This window comes from Vanessa cardui, chromosome 18, assembly GCF_905220365.1.
Source record: "Vanessa cardui chromosome 18, ilVanCard2.1, whole genome shotgun sequence".
Lineage (NCBI taxonomy): Eukaryota > Metazoa > Arthropoda > Insecta > Lepidoptera > Nymphalidae > Vanessa > Vanessa cardui.
Genome location: NC_061140.1, coordinates 1394582 through 1419822, shown reverse-complemented (window position 1 = coordinate 1419822; position 25241 = coordinate 1394582). Strand labels below are relative to the sequence as shown.

The following is a 25241-nucleotide window of genomic DNA, read 5'->3' as shown; positions in this document are numbered from 1 at the left end:
CTTTATTTTCATGAAACCACATTGATATAACAGTTTTGGATGTGTCTTTGTTTTTTTAATATTAATATTCTAAATGTGAAAGTAACTCTGTCTGTTTATCTGTCAGTCGCGTTATAACGACAATACCACTGAACTGAGTTTGATGAAATTTGGTATGAAGCAAACTCGAACTTCAAAAAACGACATAGGCTGCTATTTGCTTGACACGTGACAACCGAAATCTTAAAACACAAGGGAAGCTACTAGACTTTCATATTGAAAAAATAACAGCTTGTAAATTTCCCACTACTAAGATAAGGCTCGTCCTCGTCCGCCTACTTCTAACATAAAAAAGGCCTCCTCTTCCATCGAGGAGAGGTTTTGGAACATATTCCACCACGCTGTTCCAATGCGGGACGGTGGAATGCACATGTGACAGAATTTTGATGAAATTAGATTTCCTCACGATGTTTTCCTGCACCGCCGAGCACAAGATGAATTATGAACACAAATTAAGCACATATATATAATGGTGCTTGTCTGGGTTTGAAGTCACAATCATTGGTTAAGATACACGCGTTCTAATCCATCATCAGCTCTTAGCATAGAGGAAAAGCATATTGAAAAAGTATAGATAAACTTATTTAGTCGCTGCGAGGATTATTCTCAAGACCAAAAACATCGTTCGGCTGAAACGCAGAGACGATACAGATCCACTTATATTGTACACATGGGTTTAAGGCAATTTTTATTAAAAGCGTATAGACAATTACGTCACAATTAGCTAAGATGAAGTAACAAAAACTGGTCAGCACTATCAAAATATAAAAACTTTTTAGATATTATAAGCAAAAACAAAACGACTAATGTAGAACTTACTTCAATGGTAGTATAGCTTTGTGTAGGCGATTGTTTTGCGTGGGTATATCCAATTATTCGGTCAATGGAAATTTTATCGATAAATATAAATACGCTTAAAAGTACCTACTTATAAACGTACCTTTAATTATTTATTTTAACTTATTTCGCCAATAATTGTATCTTTCCTAAATGGCATTAAATTGTTTCTATGTCACGACGGCTTATATCTTAAAGTTATTAATTTCGGGATACTTACCATGTTTTTTATTTTTGTTCGGTTTAGCTCGATATTTCGACATTGTCTATGAATGTCTTGTTCACGAGACTCATGAATGTCTTGCGAACAAGGAAAAAATTAAATTTTAAAAATAATTTAATAAAATTAAAAACTAAATTAATAACTTTAATAGTAAAAATAACCATGTTACTTTAAAATCTTACTTATATCTTTCTTTAAATAGACTAAGAATAGTTTCTACATGAATATCATAATTCTATATAATATAATATGACTAATATATTTGGTTTGTACATTATTCTTAACTTTCAATAATTATGATATTTGTAAAAATGCTTACAACTAATTAAATAACATACTAATTTTAAAGTACATATGAAAACAAAAGGTTGCTCTAGACCTTTTCGCGTAGACTTGACGTTTGAGAGTACTGGGTATTCAAAATGAAAAATAATATGAAAACAGGCTATTATAATTCCCGAAAACACTTCCAGCGTTTCTGTATATCTTTATACTTTTAACAAATGCACGTATGAACTGTCATATGCAAATTCTGCAGCGGCCAGACTCTCGCACAGCACCTGCTTTGTATCGTCGCATAAGTAAATATAATTTAAATACAAAAGTTTTGCGAAATGCAAAAGGACCCTCAAGTGTGTACTGGTACATTCATTTATAACTTTGAATTTTTGTAATGTAAACATACTCGTTTCCAAATTTACGAGGTATATTTTTACGAGTGTATTCTTTTACAAGTTGTGACATGAGCAATTGTTTTGTGTATGTTATTTTTAATTACCTAATTCATGTAGGAATATGTTATTCACATTTGAATTCAGCTAAGTCATGTAAACTCAAGTTTATTTCTTTTTCTGTCATATAATTATCAGTCTATCAATTCTCAGTCTATCAATTTGGAGTCTGGTAATAGAAAAAGCTTCATCAAATTCATACGGAATTACTACTAACTAATAAAAATCACACACAGCTTAAGAAATAAACACAAAATAAATGTTTATAGTCCTAGAACGAAATGCGGTAATAGAACCATTCTTTTTAACAGGGTGAAATTATGCTATAGTTTGCTAATTAGTACAAAAGAGAGTATAAGCTAACTTTAAAAATTAACTACAAATATTTATGAGCGAAAATATATATGAATAATATTAACATATTATTTCTATATTTAAAACACAATTGAATGCTACTAAAATTCAACCATTTACTACATCATTTTGTCATTGTTTTCAACCGACTTCCAAACGGAGGAGGTTATCAGTTCGTCTGTATTTTTTTATTTATCTTTTTTTGGGTCAATGTGGATATGTACTGCCGCAGATTATACCACGAAAAACAAACTTTGTATATAAGATATATGCATTGCTCATTGTAAAGTGAAACTGTAAGGTTCTTTATGAGTAATAGAGTTTTTTAACCTGAAAAAGTGCATTGGAAAGCTCGTGAAACCATAGATCTTGAGCCTATCGCGTTGGATATGGCATTCCATTGGATTATGTGTAACAATAGCGAGAGCATCTGTTATTCTGGGTACTATAATCAAATTCAAAATATACTTTATACAAGTGCGCTTTTATAAGCACTTTTGAATCGTCATTTGATAACTATATTCAGAGAAGCTACCACCGGTTCGGAAAGTTGATTCCGAAGAGCCGGCAAGAAACTCAGGTCCTGATAGTAAATTTGATTCCTTTAAAAGGTCCACTATGGCAAAAAATGGTTAAGGTGACGTCATCGTTATTCTTTATACATGAAGAGTTTTCATACAAAAATCAAAACCTCAATATATTTGTATTATTGCTATGAAACATATAGGGGTGTCTTGGGGTTCATACCTTCTTCAATCCCGTAACGAAAACTGTATGACGCTTGCTTATGACGGCCGCTACTCTTTGTGTAATATAGTATATAGTATATGCTACCCTCATGTAAGCTTAGCATATACCTACTATATACTTCTTTGTTAATTCATTACAATAATAAAAAAATGTATATTTATATTATTTCAATTACCTACGATTTCTATACTTTACATCTCCCAAGTGTGATTAGACAATTAATTACTAATCAAAATCAAAATCAAAATATACTTTATTCAAGTGGACTTTAACAAGCACTTTTGAATCGTCATTTAACAATTAAGTGAAGCTACCACTTAGTCTTAGTCTTCGAAAAATGTCACTTTATTAACCAACATAAACAGTTTTAAAAACATACTAAAATTCTTTAAATTAGAAGCAATAATCTTAGCTCGTATGCTGTCTAAATATTTGTGTAATTATGTCATGTGCCTTTATTTTCATAAGTTTAATGTTAGTCATTATTATTCGCTTCTTTAATATATTTATCATATGGAAAAAAACTGAGTTGCTTCAGTGGTTTTAGCAGTTTGTTTTCTTTTCTATATATCATATATGTTATACTATATAAATAAAGACCTACCTAGATTGTCCAAACTCTACCAAAATCAAATTTAACCTTACATTTTAAATCCTGGTATTCTGGCCTGACAATAATTAATCTCTTACTCGGTGATAAACATCGTCAGGAAACCTGCCGTTTAAGGACAATGACCTACAACATTAACTAATCTGCATTATAACGCTGAGGTATAATTAGCTACAAAACTCAAACTCTACTAAAAATGAGACTACAATAGTTGAATATATACAGGCTGTCACTTTTAATGCTATACGGAAAATCCTATATCATGGCATGAAGTCTTAAACAGAATGCGTGATAACATGATATCAGTGGTACCAACATTGCGAGGATTCGTGACGGTTTATATAACACACGAAGACATGAACTTTGATGTCGCCATTTCGTATTCCCTTTAACAGTGCATTTACAGTTCTTGATCGAAACCAGTTTTTATTGGACTATCATTTCAGTATGTTTATTGATCGATAAAGTTCTATAAATAATAGGTAAGAACTAGAGCTAGATTTATTGATTTATATTATTGTCTGGGCTCTTAATCGAAATAAGTACAAAAAACATCTATTTTAAGCGTTTTTTTCATTACTTTTAAGCTTAATTACAATTTTTGTCTTCGTTCCATTAATTATAATCATAATTCGTATTCCAATCAAAATAAGTGTCAATTGTAGTTAAGCTGTTTTTAATACAAACATAGCACTTTATATTAAGTGATACAACAATAAATTAAAAATATTTATTTATTTTGAATTTATTTTCTATTTGTATTTTGTTTAAAAAAATACGCTGTGATGATTTATTTTCATATTTCGAATGTGTAAACTCGTTCATTTTTATTAGTATTTTTTATTTTATGATGTTATCGAAAAATGAAATATTAATTTAAAAAGGTAACAAGATCAAGGTCATCATCAAATACATATGTCCTTATTTATTTTATAATCTTATTTTTGAACGATCGATACTTTTCGTAAAATCGACCGACTTATGTGATATGCCATTTTGATTCTTGTATACTATAAATTGTATGATTATTATAGTCAATATCGCATATTAGATTCTGAAATTTCACGCTCGTGTTCTCCAATGAGTTTCGAACAACTTCGTAGCGAATAGCTCAACTGGAATGGAGGCGAATATTACCAAAGATCAGGATTGCACCTACGCTTTTTACTTCGCTTTGCATGTTAGAATATTAAGGATCTGATATTGAAATTTATACTAATACTAGCGACCCGCCCCGGCTTTTCACGGGTGCAATATCGATACTAAATATTCTACAGAATTTGTTTATTTACGACATTACATTACAAACTTCTAAAATTATCAGTGTCTCTTTATTATACTGTCCATGTATTATATACCTAAAAACCTTCCTGTACAATCACTCTATCTATTAAAAAAATCCGCATCAAAATCCATTGCGTAGATTTAAATATATATTCTATATATAGGGACAGAGAACGCGACTTTGTTTGATACTTTGTAGAGATTATAAATGTGAAAGTAACTCTGTCTGCTTGTCGCTCTTTGATGATTTTATGAAATTTGGTGCGAAGCAAACTTGAACTACGAGAAAAGACATGGCTACTTTTTTTGAGTAAGGAGAAATAGGCGACAACTGGCATCATATATTTTCTCGAAGCTATTATTTCATTTGAATATCATTTTTATACTAATTACTTGTTCTTTATGCCATTTGGAGACTACAATAATTTTTATTTCATATCATTTTACAAACAATATATTTAATGAGTATACTGCTATTTTAATATACACAATTTTTGCGTATAAATTGTTTATCAAGAAAGCTTTGAAAAATACGTTACATACAGTTTAAGGTATTTGTTAATCGGGTGTTTTCTTGTTTATTACTGTAATTAGTTATATGCGTATATACGACCTCGCCCTTAGAATGTTTCCTCCACATTTATTGGCTAAACTAAACTATCAAACTGAACACAATTATTAAAAAAAAAATAACTGAAAAAAAATACTTTATATTCCTGGTAGAATATAAGTGAGGTACTTACTAAACGGACTTTTGGAGCAGAAAATAATATAATTTTTTCTCTTTTTACAGATCTTTGAACATTCAGTCATCATTATGAATATGGTAAGTCATTTATATTTTAATTAAAGTTAAACTGCTAGTAGTAATTTCAAGCGACGAAAATTATAAAGTATTTTCGGATGATAAAGGCTCATTGACTGACCAAGGAATTATCCTATAAAACCTTATTTGACGGTAATTGTCGCTATCATACTAATAAGAAATTCTTATCCCATCAATGTTTAACGAACCTCAGGAACTGAGATGTTATGTCCTTGGTGCCTGTAGTTCCGTTGGATCAACCAACCATGTACCTACTAAGTATTTACCAAGTATTACAGCTTAGAAGAATATATATAGACAATACTCATCAAGAAGGGCCGCAAGGGAAGCCTCACAAAGTACTTGAATTTGGTACTTTATATTTCATAATCCTCAAATTATAAATTTTATTTGCTTTCAGCGATATGAAATGAATTGTGAGCTCTTAGTGCTTTATAAATTCAAAGCTAATCTGGATCACAATGTCATGGTTCCTTGATCGCTAGAATACATTATTCATCTTGACCTAAGTAATACTAAGTAGACATAATAATTCTAAGTCATATTTTTTTAATTAACTGTAACATTATATGTAAATTCAAATAAAACAAAGCAAGGATAACAACTACTACAAACATATGTAAAATTAAAGACGGATAAACGTATCCAAAATAAAGAAAAGGTATCTCAGGTTAAGGAATCTCTATTGTTATATATATCACATTAAGATTACAAAATCGTTAGATTATAATCTGACGATTGTAATCCGTCGAAATATTGTGAACCGTGAAATATAATTGCAATTTAACGCATTATTTTTCGCTATATTGTAATCTATATATCGATGGGAAGCGGTTAGCGGAACAATTATGATGGAATTATTGCAAATACAAGAAAATTCAGCCTAATTATTTCCAAAAGCGACCAATAATACTAAGAAAAATGTACGAGTTGTGTGAAAAGTAAATAGTAGTTAAAGTAATACCCATTTATAATTAATTCTATAAGAATTAAATATTCTGACGTCACATCAAATTGAGAGTATAACTTGAATTACCAATTTCATGTCGACTCTGATCAGATGTAACGATAGTAAACGCTACAATGAGGTCAGTGGTTTGGTCGTCCGATATAGATAAGCTAGGTAGTATTGTTATTGATACACACGATATGGATACCGTTTCTGGTGCTGCTGATATCATTGTATAAATTGAAATAAAAATCGAAGCAGTACTTAATGTACAGTCAGAGCAAGAAAAACTTCGTCAGTTTTCAAATTCATTCCTTTATCAAGTCTTAAACTCTTAGTACCTTTTGAATTTAAACATCAAATCATTGGGACGCAATATTTCATTTTCGATCGGTCAAGCAGATTATCGCTCATACTGAGCACACGAAAATAGATCTTCAGGTGACGAACCTTTTTTTACACCGAGTTTTGCAAAACATAATGTTTACATCATTAATATGTTCCAAAATTTACTTGGAAATATTATAGCAATAAGCTAAAATTAAACACTGGATTATAACATGAATGATAATACAACTGTTTACGTTAATATTACAAAGGAAAATAAACGAAATGAAAATAATTGACACATAATCAAACAGCAATCTACCTCTATTTAGATGATGATAGTCTTTCATCATCGTTCGATTGATAGAGATGAAAGTTACTATAACAGCCGCTTCAATTCTTAAATCAAATCTGTTCCTGCATTTGTTTACATTTTGAAGATATGTGTTCCTGAAATATTTCTGCAACTATGCTCTCAATCAAACACATGCTCAATCTAGACACAAGGTAGCGTGTCAGCCAAGTTCAGGTAACAGAACTGGCGAGTAGCACCGTGTGTAATTTTACACGGACCATTTTTAGCCACTTATGACCCCCTCATAACTCAAAAACTGTTTTTGAACTAGCCAAGTCAGACCTTAGTCTACAATACATTATTCTAAGTTATAAGAAAAAGTGTTGTTTTGGTAGTATTAAATGAATTTCAGAAAGGATAATGAAACTTGTTACCCATTTAGATCTCACTTCTTTTAACGTTGAAGTGAACAACCAAGGTATATCTTATAATACTGAACTTGGCTCTCATTTTACATTTATGTTTTTGATGGGATACATTTTTACAACAGTAAGCTTAAAAGATGTCGATTATTTTCGACTGCAACTCCATAACTTTATAACATAAAGGTATAACTTTTACTTAAAATAAATCTATTTTATGTAAAAGTTATATACATTTTTAGTGTATACTTTGTCTCGTTGAGAAAAAAATCACATGAAATGTTTTGATTTTTTTTATAATTTAGGTAAGCAATGTCTCACAATGTGTTTTTATTGTCTTCTTCTTTCAAATGTCAAATAGTCGTGAAAGACAGAGAGAAACAGATTTTTATCTAAACACCCTTCTACACTGAAATATGTTCAAGACTGTATCTGACATTATTATATTACACTGTTGTTTTATATGGAAAGTCAGTCAGCTATTATAGCTTACAATGGTATTAATTAAACAATACAGTGAATACACGACTCAAATATAACCGAATGTATAATTAAATAATAAAATCAAAAATGTATTTTATGTTCATATAAAATATTATGATATTACGATATTTAAAATTTTATACAAAATGTTCATTGTGTGAGCTATAGAATTTCATGGGATATGCTTTTTGATTTACATCACATATGTTGACCGTATCAAGCCATAAAACTAAGGATTATATTGAATCCTCCCAATTGTTTTTGTATGATAACAGTGAGTCCATTGGACATTTTATTTTGTAAAGATTTTATGACATTATGCTATCAATTATTCTAACGAGCTAGTTTGGTAATGCAAAGTGTATCAATTAATACATTTTAATTTATATTTTTGAGGCGAGATGGACCTGTCGTTAGAACGCGTGCAACTTAACCGATGATTGCAGGTTCAAACCCAGGCAAACACTACTGAATATTCATGTGCTTAAATTCTGTTTATAATTCATCTCGGTGGTGAACGAAAACATCGTAAGAAATCTGCATGTTTCAAATTTCATAGAAATTCTGTCACAATTATATTCCATCAACCCGCGTTGGAAAAGCGTGGTGGAATATGTTTCAAACCTTCTCCTCAAAAAGGCAGAGGAGGCCTTAGCCCAGTATTGGGAAATTTACATTTACATTTTAACGGAATGCAATGTAATATCTACGGATGTTTACGAAAACCAAAACATTGTTGAATTTGCTTCAAATTTGAGAAGTTTCACGAGTTTCGGTAATGGATCTGCTTTTATCGAATACACGTATCACGCGTTTACAAATTGAAGTTTCAAGTCAATGACCTTTCACTTTCAAGACTTATTAACAGCTCTGTTACAGAAAAGATAGAAAGGAACGATCGACCTCCTAGACGTCGGAAAACTTAGAAGAATTGTCTTCGTCGAAAATAATGATAAGCAGTAAAAGATATCGTCACAGAAATATATACTTTATTTTGTTTCGTAAAAGAACTCTTATCGTCTGGATCGTACGAAATATTATAATCTAAAGTGTTTTTATGGGCTGTAGAATAAAAGCAGCGGTTGGGAAGTTTGCGAATATTTTTCTAGATTTCTGAATATTTTTTTCAATGTTTTCAAACTAAGTGGATTAAATCGGTATCTGTTGTTGGTATTAAAAACAAAGCAGAGAAATGGCTCTCTAGGGATAGACTTAACGCCCACGTGTAATAATAACAAATGAGCGTTTTAAAGCTTGAATGAAATAAGTTTTTAAGAAATTAAATGGGTATATGTGCATTAACCAAAACATTTTTTGGTATAGTCTGTTAAAAGATGTAAATTGTAATGACTCTTTAAAATCTTGATTTTAGTAAGCATGATAGATTTTCTTAGTTTGACCTGACTTTAAATGACAGCCTTGTAGTTGACAATCGGAAACTTGGTAACCTGCATTGCCTATATTCCCATATTATCTGCAGATTTATTTATACATCTTCAATGTAGATTATGTAAACTGCTAAAACCATGCAGTGATTATATTTAACTCATATAACGGTCTTAAAAATCCATTCTCTTATTTCTACTCTTCAATTATTATTATTTTATGAATGTTTGTCATCCATAATTTCATTCGTTATATGTAAATATAATTAATATTTATAATTCGTCTCAAGCTCAGCAGTGAAGGAAAACATCGTGAGGTAACCTGCAAGTGTCTTATTTCAACGAAATTCTAATAATTAAAAATTAACAGAAATATATGAGAGAAGATATTAATATATCGATTAATAGGTTTTTCAATAAAGAATATTCTAGAAAATAAAGTAGAACTTTGATTAATAAATAGTTTCATGAAGAAAATGGAAAATACGTTGAAAAAAATGTAACAGTGTTTATAGGCGATAGAGCCATAGAAGCGATATAATCACGTGAACGACCTATTTCAAATAATGGGTTATCGGATAAACGGCTATTAGCACCAAATTTACATTTCTTTAGGAGACCTGGCGAAGTCTAAATAGAATTTTGCGATGAATCGAATTTCGTTTTATATTAAGCACTAATTGAAGATACTAAAACGCTCTTAAGAAATTTGCTGATTGTTTTATTTTTTTTTTTTTTGTAATTAATTCGCTATTTTGTACAATGATCAATAAAATATTCTGAAAATGCTGTTCTTAAAATAACAACAGCCTGTGAATTCTCCACTGCTAGACAAAGGCTTCCTCTCACTTTTGTTCCAATGCGGGTTGGTAGAATACACATGTGGCAGAATTTTGATGAAATTAGACACATGCAGGTTTCCTCACGATGTTTCCTTCACAGCCGAGCACGAGATGAATTATAAACACAAATTAAGCACATGAATATTCAGCGGTGCTTGCCTGGATTTGAACCCGCAACTATCGGTTGGAATGCACGTGTTCTAACGACAGGGCCATTTCGGCACGTTGTTCTTAAAATGTCTTAATATTTGAAACTGAAATACAACAAAAGTAAAGCTAAATTAGATATTGTGTGCGAATACTTAAACATAATTTTAAAGGATCGCTCTTTACATTACAATTAATCGTTTCAATACAAATCGACCTTTATCATTCAAATGCTATTAAGCTTTTTATATAAAACAGGTACTAAGGAAATTATAATTAAGATGGGATATATTGTTTTCACTATATGTATAGTCAGGGTAAAAAAAGGTTCTTCACCTTAAGATCTATTTTCGCGTGCTCAGTATGAGCGATCTGTTTTACGGATCGAGAGTGACATTGCGTCGCAATGTCATTATAGGACATATCTAGCAAAGAGTACTATGTAAGTTTCATTTTATATGCAGTTGTCTGTTTAGTGTTTTAGTTTTAAAAGGTATTAAGAGTACACGACTTGATAGCGGAATGAATTTGATAACTGACGTTTTTTTACTCTGACTGTACAATAAATATAATATGTTTAATTTGTAATGCCAGTATATTCGCTGCTGTTGTGAACTTAATATGGAAAAGGATTATTCAACCTCGCTGCCCCAATGCGGGTTGACGATTTCGTCATCTATACTTATATTTGTTTGTTTGTTTGCGGTTATCCCTGAAACTAATGGTCCAAAATTAAAATACAGAATCTACATTAGTCATGAGTGATATAGGGTAATGATGTCATTCCATATTATTCATAAATTACATGCGTGGATTAGTCGATTATTATTTACTCAAATTAAGTATTGGATAACTTAGAGTTATTTGCCCAGGCTTAAGCCTATTATCGTTGGATATTGTATCTGTTCTACGTCTGAACTAAAGCGTCCTGGTCTTTTGAGGAGAAGGCTTCGAGCTCCACGAAGATTCTCAAATGTGTGCTAGGGAATACAAATGTGGTAGAATTTCACTTCAATTGGACACTTGCTTGGAAAACATACAAGTGTTCACCGCCGGACAAAAGAAACTAAAAACAAAAAAAATTATGCTCATCTGGGTTTGAAATTACATTCACCGCTTAAGATACACGCGTTCTAACCATTGAGCCATCTCGGGTACAATAGGCATAGCTTATCCCTAATTTATACTTTACCGAAAAAACTCATCAAGGGACTAAAATAGACAGGGGCAAAACAATAAATTTTAATCAAGGCGCAAATTGCTTTGGCAATCGAGATTTCTTTTTGCTCGATCAGTGAAAGAAAATGCGCACCCATAATACAAGATAAATTTTTTCAATGTATTGTGTTGTTTAATTTCAAAATATTCTTTTTTAAATAGTCTTTAGAATTGTAAGATAAAATGATCTACAGGTCTTTTTGATCGAAAAAGTTAGAAGGAATTGATTATTTCCTATATTAATAGCCCAGTGGTTAGAACGCGTGTATCTTAACCTATGATTGCGCTGAATATTAATGTGCTTAATTTATGTTTATAATTCCTCTCGTTCTCCGCGGTGAAGGAAATCTGCATGTGTCAAATTTCATAGAAATTCTGCCACATGTGTATTCCAACAACCCGCAATGGAAAATATTCCACATATGTTCTAAATTTTCTCCTCAAAGGGAGCTCCTCTCCCTTTGAGGAGAAAATTTCTAATAATTAAAAATTAACAGTTAAGGTCTCCACCTTAACTCAGCAGTGGGAAATTACAGGCTGTTGTTGATCGTTTACCACGGCAGTGGTGACCGCTTACCATCTGGTGAGTCTACTCATCTACCTATTTACACTATAAAAAAATTAATAATAATAAGCGAATAACTATATATAAATTTAATGACGAATAAAATCAGAATAGGGATAGTTTAAAAGCTAAGCCGTAAATAATTTTAGCTTATAATACGTTTAAGCTGTTTGTAAGTTCGGAGGTTTGTATTAAGACATCTTGATTTATGTGAGCGCTGGCTCCGAGATCCGTAACAACTTGGGAGCTAAATGTCTTATTCAGAGAGCCTTAATTAAATGCGATATTTTAAAACATCTGTTACGCTTGCACTGTTGTTGGTTTCGTATAATTTGGCAATGGCGAGTTTTGGAGAACCATCAATGTTTTAGGGAATCGAATCGTGTTCGAAATTCTGATTCTGATCTGAAATGAACCGAGATGGCTCAGTGGTTAGAATGCGTGCATCTTAATCGATGATGACGTGTTCAAATCCATCCAAAATTGCTTAGCAGCAACATCTACGAAATCATCATAATTGATGTAATGATTTAATTAGTGAAATTGGTTGTAAGGTTGATGGAGCAAGTCAATAAGGCTTTCTTGGTTTCCATATATTATCGATGCGTTCTTTTTTAAACCATATTTAATATTCTTTATAATATCGACAGTTTGGATGGATGCTTATTACTCAATCACGCCAGAACACCTTAAAAATCTTGAATAAAAGTTGGTTTTTACTATCACCTTCACAAGAGATCAACATACACACATGCGAGTAAAACCGCAGATGGAATTACTTGTATTAAAATTAAGACTACCAATATTGAATAGTATAAATTCTACTATTTCACGATACGAATGAGAGATTTTATCTTTATTATTTAACATGAGTTTATTTAATTTATCCGTCTTAAAACCGCGTAATGCTCCACGTAACCACTTACCCAAGACGTTTAGTTTTAAAAGCCACCATAAAATACGTTAAAAGCACTATACATTACGATTGTGTGTTTAACTGATTTAAACTGTATTACCAACGCTTAAAGTCGAATTTACCTAATACAGACATGATCACGAAGTAATCCTTTAGGATATTATGTAGATTTTTGGGCCTTGCAAACATTCGAGGCGAACGTATTTTCGTTTACAAATTCACAATATTGTTTTTGAGGACATAAAAAGCCTTATCTTGTACCTTAGTATAAAATACGTTTCATTGTTAATTATTTGAGATTACTGTATTACTTAATTAGGTTTACAATTTGTATTGTTTTCTTAATCACAATTATTGTAAATATTTAACGGTAACTTAACTAATCCACCAGATTAGTTAAGCTCTTTTATAAAATAATATCGTGCTTTTTAATGTAACCTTTTTTATGTACACCGTATAACTATTGTAATAATAATCTTAATAAAATAGCATTTCTTTAGGTTCTTTAGGAAAATTCAAGTAATAAAAATGAATTTAAATCTCATAAGTGGTAAGTGCTAAGGCAATTCTTAATAAAAATCTTGTAATAGTGATCCGTAGTAGAGATAACCAGTTTGTGGATAAACTATCCAAACCAGCTGGGTAATTAAAAAAAAAGTAACAGCCTGTAAATTTCCCACTGCTGGGCTAATGGACTCTCCCATTAAGGATAGGGCTTGGAACATAATCCACCACGCTGTTCCAATTCGGCTTGGTGGAATGCACATGTGGCAGAATTTCGATGAAATAAGACACATGCAAGTTTCCTCACGATGTTTTCCTTCAACGCCGGGCACGAGATGAATTATAAACACAAATTGAGCACATATATATAGTAGTGCTTGCCTAGATTTGAACCAGAAATCATCGGTTAAGATGCACGTGCTCTAACCACCGGGCAATCTCGGCTGATGAGGAATTCAAAATCCTACGAATAACAGCACTACTCGAAAAAAGGCAAACTTTGAGAACAATGAAAAAGTAGTCATAGAGTTCAATGCATACTTTTCGACGTCAATTTGCAATCAAAAAATACAGATTGTGATGCTCTCTGAAAATCAAGGCAAATGTAAATAACAAACTATGATATAACAATGGCACGGATAGCACGTCTGTGGAGAATTTGTATTACATCTAGCTATGACCGCTTTGTGCGTGCTTCAATTAAACAATAATGATATTGTTGTAGTCTAAGTTACCCATTATTATATCAGCTATCTGTCAATGTGAGTCTCGTCAAAATCATTCCAGCCGTTGCAGATATTAGCCAGAAGAAACAGACAAATAAAACAGATATATACTTAAAATAAAACATATAAATTACTCACCAATAAACTCTTTAAATGTAACAGAGTAAACGGAAACACGCTTTTGGCGTGGCATTTGTACAGCACAGTACGATAAAAATCTTCCCCTACCAATAGCTTAATAACTAAGCTATATCGCCGTAATTTACTAAATTAAAAAAAAAAGCCAAATTGTCCCAGTGGTTAAACGCGTTCTTAATCGATGATTACAGATTCAAAGTCAGCACCAATGAGTTTTCTTGTTCTTAATTTGTGTTGGTAATTCATCTCGTGCTCGAAAGTGATCGAGTCGAGTGAGAGAGGATACACATATGACTAATTTCAGAGACATTTTGCCATATGAGTATCCACCAATCCGCATTTGAGAGCGCGGTGGTATGTTCCAAACATTCTCTTCAAATGGAGAGGAGATTTACAGGCTGTTGATGATAATGATGATGGTGAACACAAAATCTTAGTTCCCAAGGTTGGTGGCGCATTGACGATGAAAATAATGCTTAATGATTCATACAGCGCCATTTTCTATGGGTGGTGGTATAAATGGTACCAGTGACATAAAAAAAAAAAAACAAAAAATATATTAATGAACTTAGTATTATCAACGAATCATACGGTTCAATTTATATTAGCAGACTGAACCTCGCGTACGCTTTATAATTTGATGTTCAAATTAGACCGACATCGAGGCCTTTGTGCGATGATCCTCGTGGAAGCCCAAAGTTATTAAAATAAAGACTTAATTCCCATAACAATAAGGTGGTAGGTGTAATAACATACGTCTATACGTTTCCTTTGTACCTTTTTTCACATACAACGTAATTACAAACCGCCTTGTTAATTGTGCCTTGTAATGTGGAACAAGACTTTCTTAGGCTCAAAGCTAAGTTAGGATTAAAGAAAATTGCTCAAGGTAACAATGTATGATTTTTAAGGGAGACCTCTTTGTGAAAAGTCTAGCCTCATTCGTAGTTAATTATTTGGAAAATAACAACACTGCTACACAATGAATAGAAGCACGTTTTATAGTTCAGAGTTAGAGGTTTTAACTCTATAATCGGCTGAACGAAATATTTAAAAATTATTTACTTTATTATTTAGAGACATTAAGGGAGTTTTCTTTGGTACGCTACTCCGAGATCCCGGGTTCAATTCCAAGCCGAGTCGATGAAGAAAAATTTAATTAGTTTTCTATTCTGTTTTGGGTCTGGGTGTTTGTGGTACCGTCGTTACTTTTGATTTTCTATAACAAAACGTTCTTCAACTTGTATCTTTTCAATGGTAGCCAGCGATAAAAAAAAAGCAACGATGCGAGTTTCTTGCCGTTTCTTCTCCCTAGAATCTGCTTTCCGAAACGGTGGTAGTATTTAATTATTGACGATTCAAAAACGCATTATTGTGAAGTTTACTTGAATAAAATTGATTTGAATTGATAATTAATTTATTGGAAACAGTTTTCTCAGCGATAAAATTGTGACTACTGGTTGCTACTCATTAATTATTTTTTTATATAGCAGCACTTACTCATACTTACATTTTAAGTTTTCATTGTCAATTTCCTTCACCTCTATTTATGATTATTTTCTTATTCAGAACCCTTGGGATCTATTTTAATAGTTACACTAAATAAACTTGCTCATTATGCTTTGGTATCGTTGTCAAATGTAATATATTCAATTGTACCTAGAATTGATCCTTGGTGGACCCTAACGCTAACAAGCCCATGAGAAATGCCAATACAATTTCATTATACATGTAGAATCTGTTCCACAAATGTACTTGTATAAATCGGGTAGCTTGGGTTGTATGTAAATTAACATTATTCGGTTTCCATTTTAATTGTATCAACACTATCGATTGCTTTATCATATTCCATAAAAAACTATTTAGAGTTTAAGAATTGGAGAATCATCTTAATTGCTATAAAGTTCTTTTATTTTTTTAAATAATTTTCTAAATATTTCTGGTAAATTTTTATTAAATTTTTACGTTGCCATTTGCTTCTTTAATCGTATATCAATAAAAGAGATCAAAATCAATATAAACTTTATTCAAGTGGGCTTTTACAAGCACTTTTGAATCGTCATTTAACAATTAAGTGAAGCTACCACCGGTTCGGAAAGTAGATTCTACCGAGATGAACCCGCAAGAAACTCAGTAGTTACTCCTATTCAACATCCAAAAAATTGAAAGTCATGTTAGTTAATACAATTATTTAAATTAATATGTCCTGCCTAGAAGTCGACAGGTATTAATTCCACGCTTTTTTATCATCTACCAATTGATTGTGGTTGTTGTATTATAGGAGACTTTTTTCCAGTATTTTTTTAAGGTTAATCCGACATATACATAATACTTTTGTTCTCATTACAAATATACCAGTTATTATAATACTATTGGAACAGTAAACTATCATTTTTTAATTACGTTCGTTGTAAGCATTTTCTGTCAGAAGCTCACGGATACAGCATCGTTCACAGTCATGACTAGAAAAACTGTCAGGACACAATACTTTCCTTCAATAACTGCGTGAAACGTGCCTGGAATAGAAAACTCTTAATAATAAACTCGCTCCTATGATAAGGATTAACGACGATCCTTTATTGTGGGCGGTATATTGAAACGCATGGTTGTGTTTGCGTGGAATCGTTTATACGACACTTTGAATTCAACAGAATTTAGTGTTATATTTTATCTAACTAATATTATAAACGTCAAAGTTTGAATGTTTATGTTTGTTACTAAATCACATCAGAACGGCTGAATTGTTCTGAATAAAATTTCGTACAGGCATAAATAAATAGTGGATATAACACACAGGTTACTTTTTACCACTAACGGGTGACGTCGAGTGCAAAAACTAGTTTATTATATTTATGAAAAATAATTTATGTTATTTACTTGGTGATAGGGCTTTGTGCAAGCGTCTCCGTAGATACGCAATCGTCATGTATTCTTTCCACTTAACAGCAGTACTCCTTGTTGTTGTGTTCCGGTTCTAAGAATGAGTGAGCCAGTATAACTACATGCGCTAAGGGCATCTACGTGCCCAAGGTTGGTGCCACCAAGTTAAGCACCACCGAAGAACATTGTGAAATCAGCATGTGTCTAATTTCAACGAGATTCTGCCATATATACACCAAACCGCATTGGAGCAGCCTGGTGGAATATTCTCCAAACCTTCTCCTAAAAGGGAGGGGAGACATTGGCAACAGTGGCTAACTAACAGGCTGTTAATGTATACATAACATACTTAGAAGTGACCAAATTCAATACATTTGCACAAGTGTGTATTTATTGCTATCATAACTCATTTCATATACGCTATCAATCCCCAGTGACTTATGGGGGCAATGTGATCTATTACATTAGTAGTACAATGATTTGATGGTTATGGTAATCAACGATCTAATGTGAATATATTGCGTGATTATTGCTTGATTTATGGTGATAATAAAATACGTAGTGACACTGTTACAGAGTTATTCTGTAAGAGTTCACTCGGTCCACGTTTAGTGAATCGATTAAATGTTAAAAGAGTAACTAATGAGTAAATAACTACTGAGTTTTTTGCATGAAGGAGGTTATAACCCTATGGCACACCAATAGATGTTTCATAGTTTTACTTGGTGGTAGGGCTTTGTGCTAGCCCGTCTGGGTAGGTACCGCCCACTCATCAATTTTTCTTCCGCCAAATAAAAGATTAGTTAATATTACAGCGTCATTGTCTATGGGTGATGGTGACCACTTACCATCAAGTGGCCCATATGCTCGTCCGCCAGCCTATACCATAAAAAAGTAATAGTAGAGATATATTAAGGTTTACATTTTTATATGGAAAACTCTTCATGTATCACAATAATGATGATGTCATTGTGATTATTTTTGTCAAAATGGGCATTTTAAGGGAAGTCAATTTATGAGACAGAACCTATCAGACCTGAGTTTCTTGCCGGTTCTTCTTGGTAGAATCTACATTCCGAACAGGCTGAAGCTTAATTTAATATAGTTGTAAAATGACGATTCAAAAGTGTTGTAAGAGCCTACTTGAATATATAAATTTCGAAGTAGATTTTTGATGATAAATTTTATACCGATTGAAATTAACCCATCCGCTTGAAGACATTCATAGCACGAACATATTTAACAAACGTTAAATTGAACTAATTATGCAAAGATTACTAGTAACGCTGAACGAGCATTGCGTTTCCTCGTCGTCACGTTTAACCGATGATGGCTGCAAAATACACGGGTCTAACTTAATTAACCGAGGATTTGCCCAAACATCACGTACATTGGTTATGCCGCAGATCTATGTACAGTCAGCGTAGGAAAACCTTCGTTGGATTTCAAATACAATTCTTTATCAAGTCTTGAACTCTTAGTACCTTTTGAAATTAAACCAATAAACTGACAACTGCATATAAAATTAAATTTACATAATATGATAACTTGGTTCATTATTACGTCTAGTTTTTTTTCGAGATGAATTCTTTTTTTATGACGTAATTAGTCATCACAAATATGAATTAAATATGTTATCTTTTACTGAATTGTCATAGTATGTTTGTCAGTGTGATATATTCTCGATCGGTAAAGCAGTTCGCTCATAATGAGCACACGAAAATATATCCTAAGGTAACGAACCTTTTCTTACCTTGACAGTACATTGATAGAATTCACGAAGAAAATGACGAAGGTTCCATAAATGAAACATCAGTTTGTAATTTTGTAGAATCTTCTTTCTTTATTTAATATTTATTTCAAATACTGTTACATAGAAATTGACGTAAGATCCTATATATCCACATGGCAATTAAATTAAATTCACCTAGCCAGTCTGCTTAGCAAATTTAGGACTGACAATGGAAGTGTTCACCAACAACCCAGTCATTATAATTATCATGAACGCACCACCAACTTTTTAACAAAATTGCTGAGTCTCTTGACGACGGTAAAAATATGTGACAAGGGTGTGGTACCTACCCAGAGTGCTGCCGAGCGAAATTTACAAACTCATTTTAATATACAAAATCATAATCAACGATCATGATCATATACATTTATACAATATAAGTAATTAAACCATTAATCAATCTGTCTAAAAACTGAGACCGCACTCATTTAAAAAATGTAAAACGTTAGCAAAAAATATAATTTAACTCGGAAGCAGGGAAATTATTAATTTATTCAGAAAACTTGTTAAAATACTGCAAATTGTGAATTGAAATGTGCAGTCACGGGCAGAAGTCTCTCCGGTGCTGCGATTAGTGAAAATTTGAATAATGTTACAGAAATAAAGCTATTCATGAGAATTATGCCAAAATAAGAATTCGTAGAGCGGCATGGCGTAATGTTGGATATGTGAAATTAGCCTAACATTAAAGGCTCGAAACTAACTCACCTATTTGCTCTTGTTTATAATTGATCTCATGCCTGGAGATAAACGTAAACATCATAAAAAAACCTGCATGTGTCAACACAATCTCACATAAAATTATCATATATCACAAATGTATCCAATACGAGTTTCATTGGAGTAGCGTGATGGAATAAGTTCCAAACTGACCGCAAAGATATTTACTCAGCTCTTCCTTGATGGATTTATTATGTAGCCTAAAGTTATGTAGTTGCAGATTATGTGAGTGAGAAAATAGAAAGGGTATACGTTCATTTTTTATTAGTTTTCAATTAATGGATTGTACATTTCCGAGAAGCTGCTGCGAATTTTTGTACAGTAAAACCTAATAACTTTTTATCGGCCTCACCTGGGGCCCCTGGGGACCCAGACCCTTGGGATGTATGGCCATTTAACTAGCCAATAAACCAATGAGCCAGTCTCAAAACTAGAATAATGGAAACCAAAGAACAAAAAGGTTTATCACTGATCACTAAATTTAATTTGGCTCTTGAACGAAATGCCTGTGCCGTTTACAACTCATGACCTTTGTTAAAAATTCAAGGCTCCGGGTCATCTTTGCTAATAAAACGTAAGATCGCTTCATCTAACTTGACAAAAGAAAGAGAAAATTAAATTCTTGAAATGTAAAAGTCAGAGCGTGAGGCACGTTGAGCATATATTTATTTTTAGTTCCAGTTTTTTTCATATTCATCCCTACCACTTAGATGTCCTAAAATCCACAACAACGCTATATCTATGGAATTTTCTGCCTCGCATAACCACTTTTGCTGGTAGTTTTTCCGAACTGATATGACTTAAACCTTCAGTGAAGAGCGTAGACATTTCTTAAAGGCTGCAATCGTGATGCAAATGTCCATGGGCGGTTGTCACTTTCCATCAAGTAGGCCTACTGCTCGTTTACCACCGCTACTACAAAAAAACCTTTCCAAAACCATCAATTTTGATGATTTACATCCGTCTAGATGACGATAGACACAGTATATATATTCTACTACGTACTACTTGGTACTTCAAGTACTAACGAGTACGTTCCAACTACAAGCACAGAATACGAACTATAACGGCATATATGTTATTTAATTAAATTTAAAAGTAAAGTTGTTATATATTTCTGTAATTTTTTTTTCATCATTTTAATATTTATTTTCAAATTCAATAAAACTTTTCCGTTTGGAATTTTCCTCATTAGTGGTCTCTGTACTGATATCCAGCGATATTTTATATTGCTTCATCATTAATGAGAATTTTACATTTATAATGGACTTATTAAGCGTTCATCTATATGCAAGTGTGTTTTATATGAAGTAATTAACTTTTCTTATAATTAAAAATGCAACTGTAGTTATCTATCTCAGAATACGTTTTAGCTTCAAACGAGATATCTAACTGTCAGCTCAAATTTTAAAAAGATCACGCAATATTTATGTTTATTTCATAGATACGTATCTCGTGTTCGACATTGTTGTAATAAATAAAAAAATTTAACAAAAAGAAAAACTGAGTTCAAACAATACAAAAATAAATATGCACTAAAAAGTAATAAAAGTATTTGCGTATTCAACATATTTTAGAGACCTCCTAAGTAAAATGAAATGAAAAATATTAGACTACTTAAAAGTCGATTTACGATTATATAACGTAGTTATAGTTATTGTTATATTTGGAGCCGGTGTCAAATCTATCCTTAAGAAATTATCAAAATCGGTCCACCCAGGTAAAAGTTATGGGGTAACTAACATTAAAAAAATACAGACGAATTAATAACCTCATCCTTTTTGAAATCGGTTGAAAAAACATACGTACACAAATACAATATACATAGAGTAAAATCTCGAAATATCTCATGATTCTCATTAGGCTAGCATAAAACCTATACAAATAATATAATACATTAAGTCTACATAACCTAGAAAATTTGTATTCTTATAGATAATTTATCTGTTTATTCGTATATTTGGAGGCAAATATGCTCTTGCCTCAGCTGGACAATGCGCCGGATGCCCTACATATCAATGGCTCGAGTAATTTCTAAGGAAATCCATTTACGAGTTACGAATGAGTAAACAAGACGATATATCTCTATTACTATGCTAAGTAGCTAAATAGAATTTTGTCTGATAAATAACGGACTCAAGATTGAAATTACTAGAAGAAAATTTATCACAAAACAAATTAGTAGCTAAACTATAAATCCATAGACCTCATAAAATACAATAAATAGAAGACATATTTAATTTTAAATTAATGTATGGAAATTGTATAGAAATGATCATTTTAATGAAAAATTTATGAATCAAAATACTTTAACGCAGTCTGCTACATGTAAAATGATACCAAATTATTCCCAAACAGCCCAATTTCTGAGAATTTCGAAATCTTCTGATATAGCGTTTGCCCTTGACGTTTAAGTCGTAATATAGACCGCCATCTTAGCAGAATAACGTTTAAGATGAGTCTTCCAATCATTTGATGAGGCGAGATGTCCCCGAGGTTAGCACGCGTGCATCTTAATCGATGATTGCGGGTTCAAGCCCAGGCAAGCACCGCTGAATATAATTGTGCTCTGGAACAGCAATTGGAACAGCGTGGTGGAATATGTTCCAAACCTTCTCCACCAAGGGAGGAGAAGCCTTAGTCCAGCAGTGGGAAATTTATAAGCTGTTGTTGTTGTTATTTGCAAATACAACTTGATCATAAATAATTTACTTTTGCACGCTTATTATGCGAAGCGTCAGGGAGTGCTTTACGATCGATAACTTCTCTTCGCTTCATTTCTGCATCTATTTTAATGGTTGTTTTTTCTTTTTGTTGCATTTTAAATCTGTACTTATACTTTTTCCTTTTTTCGTCAGTGTTTTGTCAATTTATATTTATTTCAGTTAAGAAAAGGAGTACTTTTATGGTATTATACTTAATAAATGGTACCTTTGAATCATCATTTTAAAAGATTATATAGTAATAACTTTTTTCGGTTTTTACACTGACAGCAAATACATGTACGAAATCCTCCTTTAAATTGTTATTTTTCCATCGCCCACAAACATTGGTTTTGAATGTTAGCTACATATTTCTGAGCTGAACTTACCATTAATTCTGGATATATGAAGCAACACTTATTTGACGTAAGAATAACTAGTCATAAACACTCAGCACGCACGAAAACTTATCAAGGAAATAAATACTTAGAAAAAGATAAGCTTTTATTTAATTAATAATGAACAATAACCTAGGTTTCATGAAATCTTAAAGCAAAACTTAATTTCAGTATTTACAATTAAGAACTTACCCCAGACGAAGATCAGATGACTCCCAGTCATATTACGATTATGAGTTAATTAAGATTAATTTAAATTCACACAAGACCTTGTGTTTCGTGAAATCAAATCATCATTACTGTGTTTAGCTTCGCTAGTACGCTATCAGCTTTAAGGGATAATTCGGCACGTTTCGAGAAAACGTTACTTTAATTCTGTTTGAATATCAAAGCTGGAAATTATATCATTAAGTAACTAGTAACATTAGTAAGTGCGGATGTAAGGAATGGAAATGATCGCCACATGGACGATTGGGATTTCGGGTAATTTTGGATTGCCCCGTTTGCTTTTGATGTCCCTTTTTATTACATCTAGTAAAACTAAAGTAATAAAGTTATTATATCTGTAAAGTATATATTAATCTTTATTTTAGAATTGAATAAAGTGATTTATTTTTGGGACTATACCAAAATTAAATAAAGTAATCATTATTGATGTCATGAAGTTCTGTAACGTTGGTAATTTTTTTTTTATCAGGAATACTTGACAAAAAGTAACTATGTAGTTATTTTTTTTTTCATAAATTATACACAAGTATCTGTGTGTGTTTAATTATAGCAAATAATTAAAATTTTAAAATTCAAATTTGGTGAAATAAACTAAAGCAGCTTAAATAAACCTGGTATAATTTTTGGACATTCATTTTATTATCAAAATGAAATGATTAAAAAATATATAATATATATCGAAAGCTTTCTTAAAACTGTCAGCAAAATAGGTTCGTTACGTATTCTCTGAAATTTATTAAAAACAAAAAATATATTTCGATATCAATATTGCTTGTTATAAAATATATGTGAAAGTTTGTTATCGAATAATATTCCTAGGAATACTTTTATATCACAATAGTTTCGAGGTCAAACTACAGAACTTAGACACAGAACCTAGATATTAGATAAAATATGTTGATCTCATTATTAGTGCAGTCCAGTCTTGAATACATATACATTTATGTTGAATAGACTGCCTTTAGTGCTCGCTATCTCTTTGTCAATTTTCTATTATTCAGAACAGATATTTTCTATTAAGCTTATTTCTATTAACTCCCTTACAAGAAAATGTTGTTTACTGGTTGTATAGTGACCTGCTTTACTCTTCTTTCGAATACGAAATTGCTAATGTCAGAAAGAGACATCGCTATTATTGTTACAATATATAAAGTTTTGCGGCTGTTAATGTGTTCGTCATTAGATATGTAGTCATTTATGAAGAAGCAAAATATATAAAGTAAAGTAAAGTATCAGCCTGTATATTTCCCACTGCTGGGCTGAGGCCTTCTCTTCCATTAAGGAGTGGGTTTGGAACATATTCCACCACGCTGTTCCAATGCGGGTTGGTGGAATATACATGTGGCATGGCATCGATGGAATTAGACACATGCAGGTTTACTTACGAAGTTCTCCTTCACCGCCGAGCACTAGATGAATTATAAATACAAATTAAGCACATGTATATATAGTGGTGCTTGCCTGAGTTTGAAACGGAAATCATCCGTTAAGATGCACGCATTCTAACTACTGGGCCATCTCAGCTGCTGTACAGAATGATGTGGCTTAATTAAAAATATTTTTTATGTCAAATTCAAATACCATAAAATCGATTTAATTAATTAACGTGTCACACACGCGTCACCGATTTAGGGAACGAAAAGGACCTGTGCGAAAACATAATAACACTCAGTATTTCTTGTTGACGGTAGAACATAACATGAGTAGGTGGAATGGTTAGGGGATAGATAAATAAATAAATATTGGATAACATCAAATACATTATCTGTTTTCAATGTAAGTAGGTAAAGCACTTGTGTTAATTGAAAACTAGAAGTAACAACGGTGCCACAAAACAAGACAACATAGAAAACTAATGATCTTTTTCGGAGTACCCATGAAAACTGGTCTACACACTACTCGAACACAGAGGTCGTCAAATGTTGTCAATGGGCTCAAAAAAGTCCTATCA

At 32.0% G+C, this 25241-nt stretch overlaps 1 protein-coding gene across 1 annotated transcript in view; it reads left to right on the top strand.

Moving 5' to 3' along the window:
• LOC124537211 (zwei Ig domain protein zig-8-like) overlaps positions 1-25241 on the top strand; it is a 252669-nt gene that overhangs the window by 92157 nt on the left and 135271 nt on the right. The window contains exon 2 of the mRNA XM_047113965.1: positions 5622-5654. The gene's annotated coding sequence lies outside the window, so the exon portion shown is untranslated. The remainder of the gene's footprint in view (positions 1-5621; positions 5655-25241) is intronic.